We start from the raw sequence: 9,631 nt of genomic DNA on the forward strand, positions 1-9,631 counted from the left end.
TAATTTATGTTTTGGTTAGTAGAAAGAAAACTGTTTTAAAACATGCCCCACAGAAGGAAAGCTTCACATTCTTTTTTTCCGTTTTAACGTACGAATTCGCGTGGCACCCACATCTATAATATAAAAGTTTACTAACTTAGAGAAATACTTACAGCGCACTGACAGTCGACTGGAAAAAATACGGATTAAACGCACAATAACACCATTTCATATGTTGCAATTCATTGGTACCTTTGTAAACCTACATATGTCGACACCCGGTAATGCAGAATCTGTGTTTGCACGTTATGTAATTCGTGACAAGAACATAGGTTAGTAATGGATCCAAGCAACCGTAGTTTTTTGTTTTTGTAAATTTGGATTTAAAGGCAATTTCTCATCAAAAGAATTAAGTTTCACGACAATATTAATTTCTTAATGCCATTAACTTTTACTCGCTAAAGAAATATTTACCCGTTTGAATTATCAAGCCAACAAACTAAAGTATAATCGTCGATAAGGCGAGAGACAATTACGCCCAACACAGCGGGGTTGTTAACCAGCTGATTAACTTTACTTAGCAAAACAAAAACAGGATCTATTCTTCAAATGAATGTTAACTGTTGAGCAAAACCATCGAAAACGTGACTTAAAATGACAGCAAGGGTATATATTTTGCGCTTTGTTCAAATTTTCACAATTACACAAAGATGCAGTGGTTCCATTACCTCAGCTGTGACATCGTTGTAATAACATATGTCATAAAAGTTAAAGAGTTTGACGCAGGCCACAAGTTGTGTGCGTACTGATGACCATTTTTATCCATGCCTGATAATTTAGTATGTGGACAAAACGGTTATAACACATGACCTGCTGGGCTGTTGTAAGACATCGAATAAAGTGAATGAATAAACGATTATGGGTTAGCCCGAACAGTTGAAACCAATGCATCTTTCCTTTCATGATGTTTTCTATCTTATACATCGGTATGTTTTGTTTTATGAAAAGACGAGGTTTCGTGCGTTTATTATAATACTTAACAGCATTGATTTTAGTCTTGTTTTAAATTAAGGAACTTTAACGCCGTTTTAAAAAATGCTACAAATAAATAATCACCTCGACTAGAATCCAAGTCTGGATCCCTGGAACGCTGGTCTGGGAGGCACATCGAGGGTGGAGAGAGGAACAGGAAGTAGTCTAGTATGGGTGGAGTAATGCTTGCCCTGTGGGTGACAGAGGGTTAGAGACTGTCGCATTGTAGAGATCTGGCTATTAATATAGAACGAAATCAGAAGGCCTTTGTTTACATCCTTCATGGCCGACTGTGGACAACTCTTCACAACAGGATTTCATGATCGACTGATCTTCCAGAGCTCTCTGCTGAAAGTCCTTGATACCACTAGTAGGTTATGAGATGGCCTTTCCTTATTGTCCGTCTACAATTATTTTTTCAGTTACAAGTAATTATAAGTCGAAATTAACGTAAGGCATTCAGCATAAGTCAGACAAAAACGATCATTGTCACCAGAAATCGTGACCCAATTAGTTACACTGACAAATCATTGTTGCTTAACTAGCTGCAGTAATTTACTTGCTCCAGAACATTAGGGCTTACTCGCCAATTACAGTTTTTAGTGCATCTCATCTTTCCTTCTCTCTTTCCCACATTTCCTTCTCTCAGTCTGAACTTGTCCCTCACCTTATCCTGTACGCATTTTCTCTTTTCTTTCTCGCAAACTCACATGTATTTTTCCACCTGTAGCCTTTCTCGCTTACCAGCAGTTTGATTGACAGCTTCTGCGCCACATGACCACAAGACCACATTTCCGAGTGGACCCGAATCTATCATCGGTAGCGGTCGGGGACGGGTCGTTTGTAAACAAACAAACACGCTATCCCCTGGAAAATTGAAAGTTGAAAGTTTGGAGCCTTACCACATGAACACGGGACCTTGCTGAAGGCTGTAATTTTGCATATAACCTGTATTTAACAAACTCTGTCATACTGTGAAGTTTCAATTTTCAAACCTTGATCCAACTGCCTCGCTTTACAATCTTCACAGCTAACATACATTGGTGCGTCGAAGAAGTGGAATTCTATAAAACGTGGACAGAATATTCTGGTGACATTAACTCTAATGTTGCAGGCAGCTTCTGCTGTCACTTGACACAATTAATCACATGTTAAAGGGAAGGAGATGGAAAGTTCGGATCCATCGCCTGCTCGCATCCGTGTAATTTTGTGTCGGAACAAGGTGTGACGAAGTTCACTGGACTAGAACTATGCTTCCACGTGTGTTAGAGTTACCTCCCCTCAAACAAAGATTTTCATTCTACCAAATACATACTGTTTATTTGGAGTATTAATTAAGAATATCTCACATATTTGTCGGCAGTGACGTCAATGGGCGGGCCACGTGACAACAATACCCTGGTGAACTTTCACACATAAATCTAGAGATAGCACAGCTTGAAGCCGATATCTATATGGTTGGTGAAGAATTCCAGTACTGCCTGCAGAATCTGTTATCCCGTACTATCTGCTATCCGGGGGAGTCAGGGATTAATTATCAGTGTAGTCAAATGATACGTTATACTATATATGGCCGTGATCATGGCGTAAAATACTGACCTATGCACAGTAAACAACCGTGTGTAAGCATATTAATATTGGTAAAAAGTTGAATGTCCTGATCTTCACAACATGTAAAAGACAGAAAAAAAACAACCTGTTCAACTTTTTTTACATCGTTATATTCCTTCTGAAGTTTCGAACTTGCGTTCTCATCGGACAAGGGACTTATAAATATATACAGTTCTGATTGCGCAAGTGTGTTCAGTCATCAAAGGGGTGGACAGAAAGTAAATTTCAAAAGTGATTCAATGACTCGGTGATATAAAAAACAAAGCGTGTGTCATGTTTTTGTGGATTTGCACTTGTCTTAAAGTTCAAGCAACTTGGCGTGACATTTTAAGAGAATGCATTCTTTTCATTTTGAATGATAAAAGTGAGAATTGTTTCCGTTACACAGCGTAAGGTAAACACATGCAGCAGGTGCAATTTGAGTAAAGCTTAGCACGAGGTGGTCATCAAGAGCACCACGCCATGACATTCACCGGACATTAATCCGCTAAGCCGTAATTAAATCCAACTCCCGCTAATTACTTGTAATGCTCTCATGAAATGAAGACATTGCACCACACGACTGTCCTTTACCACTGACGTCTTCTGGTAAATGTGCTGAAGACGAATAAAACTTTCTATGAACTTCTCCGTTATACAAAAAGTTCAGTTGCCAAGTTCAATGCATTGTAATCGACTGAAAGTAAATCTTAGCTCGTGCAGTTGGATAAGTATCTTAACCATGGAACACAGATAGCAGATTCTGGAGAAGTCATATCTGTAAAAGCTGCAACACTGCTCTTTGAATATATATCTGCTGTCAAGCGTGTCCCAATGGTTAGCGTTCTAGCATAGTGCAAGTACCCAAAAGCCTCCCGCCAATGCGCTAGCTTTTATAAATAAATAGAAAAATAAAAAATAAATGAATAAATAAAATAAAAAAAATTTAAAAAGAAAGAAAGAAATCAATAAAAAGATCATCATCATTTTAAACAGAATTTCTAACTTGTTTTTTTAGGATGTGTCATCATGATTCACGTCACGTATCACTTCATTATCCTCTAGCCTGGAGCTATTATCCCTACACTGAGAATTATTATGTCTAAAATAGATAATCGGTGTATACATATCACTTCAGTTGCTAACGGTTGCCTTTCTGTTGCCACCATCTCAGTGGACTAAATAGAGTTGCTTACGTCATGGTGAGACTGGATAAACAGTGCTGAGTACAGTTTACTCTCTGGTGAGTAATCCTCGTCACGTCAGCTCAATACCCGTTATCCCACCGGGGCAATGTGAAATACTACTCAAGGTCATCCATCTTAACGCTCTTGAATTAAAGTATTACTTTAAGGTAATACCGTTAGGTATTAATTACTCGCTAAATACCGTTGATTTAGCCCGATTTTATCCGTTACCACTAATTTTTGCCGACTGTAATACTGCTCACGCCATACACAGGCATGTGATAAATACCGTTATGTACCGCTCTGTTGGATGTTTAATTTTCAACCTATAACGCCTTTATTCTGACAAGGGCAACAGACATGCTGCGACTCTCTAAAATCTATCCACTGTCTATATAAATCATACATTTGTTAGTACAGACACATAATCTCGGATTAGTTTCAAATGAGGAAAGTTAGACGATGGCGATGGCCGCAGTTTCCATGGGCACATATTCCCGTTTCTTCAGTAACATAATATATGAATCGGGTAGTAGAAAGAAAACTGTGTTAAAACATGCCCCACAGAGCGAAAGCTGCACATTGTTTTATCCAGTTTTAAAGTACGAACTCACGTGGCACCCATGTCTGTAATGTAAAAGTGTATTAACTTAGAGAAATACTTACAGCGCACTGACAGTCGATTGAAAAAAATACAGATTCAACGCGAAATTACACCATTTCATATGTTGCAATTCATTGGCACCTTTGTAAACCTACATATGTCAACAACCGGTACTTCAGGTAATTCGTGACAAGAACATAGGTTAGTAATGGATCCAAGCAACCGCAGTTTTTTGTCTTTTTTTTTTTTTGGATTTGAAAGCAATTTCTTATCAAAAGAAATAAATTTTACGACAATATTAATTTCTTAATACCATTAACTTTTACCCGTTGTAGAAATATTTTCCCGTTTGAATTATCAAGCAAACTAAAGTATAATCTTCGATAAGGCGAGAGACAATTATGCGCAACACAGTGGGGTTGTTAAACTTTATTCTCAACATCAGACAATATCCATCTTTATATATCCAGCTTATTTACTTTACGTAACAAACCAAAAACAGGATCTATTCTTCAATTGAATGTTAACAGTTATGCATAACGATCGAAAGCGTGACTTAAAATTACAGCAAGGGTGTATACTTTGAGTTTTGTTTACATTTTCACAATTACACATAAAAACAGTGGTTCAATTACCTCAGCTGTGGCATCGCTGTAACAAGTAACATATGTCATAAACGTTAAAGAGTTTGACGCAGGCCACAAGTTGTGTGCGTACTGATGACCATTTTTATCCACGCGTGATAATTTAGTGTGTGGATAAAAGGGATATAACACATGAAATGCCGGTTTGTTGTAAGCCCTGGAATAAAGTGAATGAATAAAAGATTATTGATTTGTCAGAACAATGGAAACCAACGCATTTTTCATTTGATGTTGTTGTCAGTCTTATAGATCAATGTCGTTTGTTTTATAAACATAAAGACGAGGTTCCGTACGTTTATTATAATAGTTTACAGCATTGTTTTTAGTCTTCTTTTATATTTAGGAACTTTAACGCCGTTTTAAAAATGCTACAAATGAATGAACACCTCGAGTAGAAGCGAAAACTCGATTCCTGGAACGCTGGTCTTGGTGGCACATCGAGGGTGGAGAGAAGAACAGGAAGTAGTCTAGTATGGGTGGATTAATGCTTGCCCTGTGGGTTGACAGTGGGTTAGAGCCTGGGGTGGGAAGACCCTCGCACGGAACACTATCTCGATGAGGTGACGATCTACCTGGGGATGCCAGGCTCGGTGTCGTCATGTGCATTTGCTCTGAATGTCAGTCTGAGCACGTGACACTATGATGACCGGCCATCGACGGCCCCGCACTGTCGGTTGTCCCCACCCTGTGGAGTGGACGCTCCCTGCCGATATATCACTCAAATCCTGAGCAATTGTCGTCCCTCAACTCCAGAATAAAAACACAACGCCCTGTAATAATCGGCAATCGATCAGCGATATCCACTTGACCGTGTACTAAACACACCCATCAAAACGTAAAGATGCTTGAAACGACAACAACACGATCGACGAAGAAAAGCGGCAATGTGAAGAGTACTGGAGCGGAGTCCTCGAAGCACTCACTTAGATTGAAGAAGGGATGGACAAAGATTAAGAAAAGGGCCGGGAGTTTTAGGAAGGTGTTTTCACGGAAAACAAAGTCATGGGATATTGAATCTGAATTTCACCTTCAATCTTCATTGGTAAGCAATTGTGGAAAAATTAGTTATACGGATGTATTAAAATCAATTTTCTATGTAGCCTTTATGGGAATATCACCAGACAAGTACTAATATTGTTTCCTGATTTTATTACATATTCGGTCATCAATTATTATATATTTAATCAGCTTATTCATAGTAAAGCAGAGGATAAAAGTTTATATTTCCTGCTAAAAATATACAGCCTTTAAGCGAAAGCCGTAACAGCCAAGTGTTTGTTTTTTCAGGCCGAATGTTCTGTTGGACCAGTAGATAATCTAACATCATGTGGGAAACGAAACCTCAACACTACCTTCACCAAAGAGTGTCCAGATGTTCTTGGGCGTAATGACATGATATCCAGCCTTTCATGCACCGCTCACAACCGCAGTGTTGCTAAGAAACAATCTCGTTTCAGCATCGATAGCCAACCAAATATCTCCTCAGATAAGGCTAGAAAATCACCCCGCGCCGTGTTTGCAGAACTCAAGGTAAAAAAAACATGACGCATTTGTTGTCAGTTTATGTGAGATTTAAAAAACAGTTGTAAAAAGAGTTTTATTGTTTTGCATTTAGTTTTGTACTCCACCTATATGAAATGAATCAAAAAGTTTTCCTGATATCCATAATTGCTCTAGATACAACCTCTTATTCAGCAGTTTCGGAGTCTGTCTTTGAGCAATATACCTTAAACGTCACATATAATATGTGAAAAGTAACTCAGCTGATATATAGTTAATTCACTCTGTACATTAGTATTTACTTAGTAGTGTTAACAAATTCTCATATCTTTGAAACACGGATGTTTAACTGATTCTCGCCAAAATTAAAAATAAGGAAATTTATTTTTCACAGAGGGTGAGTTTGGGAGATAAAACAGCACCATGTTGGCCACCAGTAGTGCCACCCACATCCGGCAAGTCAGAACTGTTCTTAGACACAGCGGAATTCAGACGGTTGGATCGAAGAGCCATACAGGTATGCTACGCAGCAATCAAAAAATGTATTTAACACGAGTATTTGCTAAACGTTTGTCGAATGTATGTGAAAGAAAGTATGTTTTTCTATCAAATACCTTCTTATGTATAGTATTACTATAACACGTTTGTTAAAAGCTGTTATGTGTCTAGAACGAAATGTTGTTTTTCTCTGGTAGAGGGTTTCACAGTACCGTAGCTTTTGCTATTAAGATTTAGAATTCGATGAGAAAGTCGTTTTTGTGTTGTTTTGTTTATTATTGCACTGTTGAGTAGAAACTGATTGTCACCAAATGCCATTATAACTCTGATTCAGTTTGCTCGAAGCCAGTGGAGAGATCTGAAGAGAATGACCCGAAAGCTGATCAAGAACTGCTGCAGTGATCTCGAGAAAGCTAGGTAAGATTGCATTTCATCCCATAACCAAAATTGTTTTCCTGCAGATAACTCTGAACATGTTCAATTTAAGATTATGAAAAATGACATTTGATAAACTTGAACTGAAAGAAATTCATGCCTTACAATGTGCAAGACCTCTTCATTTATTTTATTTATTTGATTGGTGTTTTACGCCGTACTCAAGAATATTTCACTTATACGACGGCGGACAGCATTATGATGACAGGAAACCGGGTAGGGCCTCGGGAAACCCACGACTATCCGCAGGTTGCTGGAGGATCTTCGCACGTACGCAAGACCTTTTTAAAAGATTTTGCTAATTTTACGACTGAGAAATATATTGCAAACATAAGACTATAAAATTATTGTTAAAATGGAAATATTGGTAAAGTTATTTTTCGAATTTCAGGGTTCTTTTTAGATGGGTGGTTGCCAGGGATTTGATCGTAAGGAACGCGAAGAACTTAAACTGGACCGTCTCCACAGTTAATGACGCTACAGATATGAAGGACAACCGGGAGTTATTTCACAGACTTTACCAAGACGTCTGCAAGTAAGTTTCTGTCCAACAACGGTTCACTTACACATGATCGATGTCATCGAATTGTTTCAAAGATATAAAAAATTTTTATAATTGTTTCAAAGATGTAATAATTTTCCGAACAGTATGAATCGTACGACGAGTACATCATGCATGACCTCATTGTCATATTTTTCATTTTCCAGATACGCGGGTTTACCGTGCGAGATCATCCGGGGATATTCTAAGGGTGCCGGATACAGGCCAGGCATGCGCATCAGAGGCAGTTCTTTCCGTAACTGCTGGACAGCCGTTGCTATTGATGGCGCGTGGAGATTGGTGAACTGCACGTGGGCCGCTCGGCAAGTAACAGAGGTCGACTTAAAAACGTGTGATGAATTCTATTTCCTCACTGACCCCAAAGAACACATCTTTCAGCACTACCCGGATGATCCAAGGTGGCAGCTCCTAGAAGACCCACTCCCGTTTTCAGAGTTTGCCAAACTTCCAGTTGTTAGTTCGCCATTTTTCAACAACCATCTTCGCTTTTCTTCGTGTTATTCTTCAACAGTTGTGGCCGAAAATGGAATAGCTGAAATACGACTCTATCTTCCTGTGGACGTTAAACTTGGATCGCAATTACGACCATCTAGGCGAAATCCGACAATCGAATCTTCAACGAGAGTCTCACTTCGATGTGGGGGCAGCGAAGCCATTTTTACTGTGTTGTCACGCCAACCAGGATTATTCTACTTTTCCATATATGCGGCTGGTCCTGAAAACACTCAGTGTCTGGAAAGTGCTTGTTCGTTTGCCGTCAGGTTTAAGTAGTAGATTACCAAAAGACTGTGCTTCTGTGCTATAATTTTGTATATACGATCCTGTACTATCGCAGTGCTTCTTTTTTTCTAAACACATGACCTCTTCTGTCCTTACGTCTACAAGAGTGAATGGTTACCTGGCCAAAAAAGAATCAAAATATTTATCAGGTGAAATTTCAAACTGCAAGAGGTCAAGGCCATCAACCCACACCATTGAAGTATTACACCACATTTAAAATAGAAATATCATTAACTATCTGTGGTTGCCACCTTCAGCGTGTTTGTAAAGTGCTTTCATGTAAATAGTGCCTGATAATATACTCGTGCTTTTTGAATGTATTTGTATATTTGAACATAAATATATATATGGTCAAAGAATTTGTCCTTGTTTGTTTAATTTCATGTGATCCCCACGCTGAATTTTGTGTAAAAGTCTTTAGTACTCTCAAGTTTCACCACAACCTTTAAATGAAATGAATTTTAGTAAAATCAATTATTTCAATGTTCAGGAACACATTCATGCAGTCCATTCGCTTTACGAACATTCAGTTATGTAGTTCTTCCCCCGATTTATTATGCAGTCGATTCCCAATTTAGTCACTTATGCAATCGATTCCACATTTAGTCACTTATGCAGTCGATTCCCCATTTAGTCACTTATGCAAATCGTCCGCCATTATTGCGCTCAATAATTCATGCATTTCGTCTTTCAGTCAACTATTCACTGATCCATGCAGTCCTACCGTCACTCAGTCATTTATCGAATCCGTTGGCTATTCAGTAATTCAATCATTTATGCAATTATTCTGATATTAAGCCCACCGGAGGGTCCATCATTC

The sequence above is a fragment of the Liolophura sinensis genome, chromosome 10 (genome assembly GCF_032854445.1).
Source record: "Liolophura sinensis isolate JHLJ2023 chromosome 10, CUHK_Ljap_v2, whole genome shotgun sequence".
In the NCBI taxonomy this organism is placed as follows: Eukaryota; Metazoa; Mollusca; class Polyplacophora; order Chitonida; family Chitonidae; genus Liolophura; species Liolophura sinensis.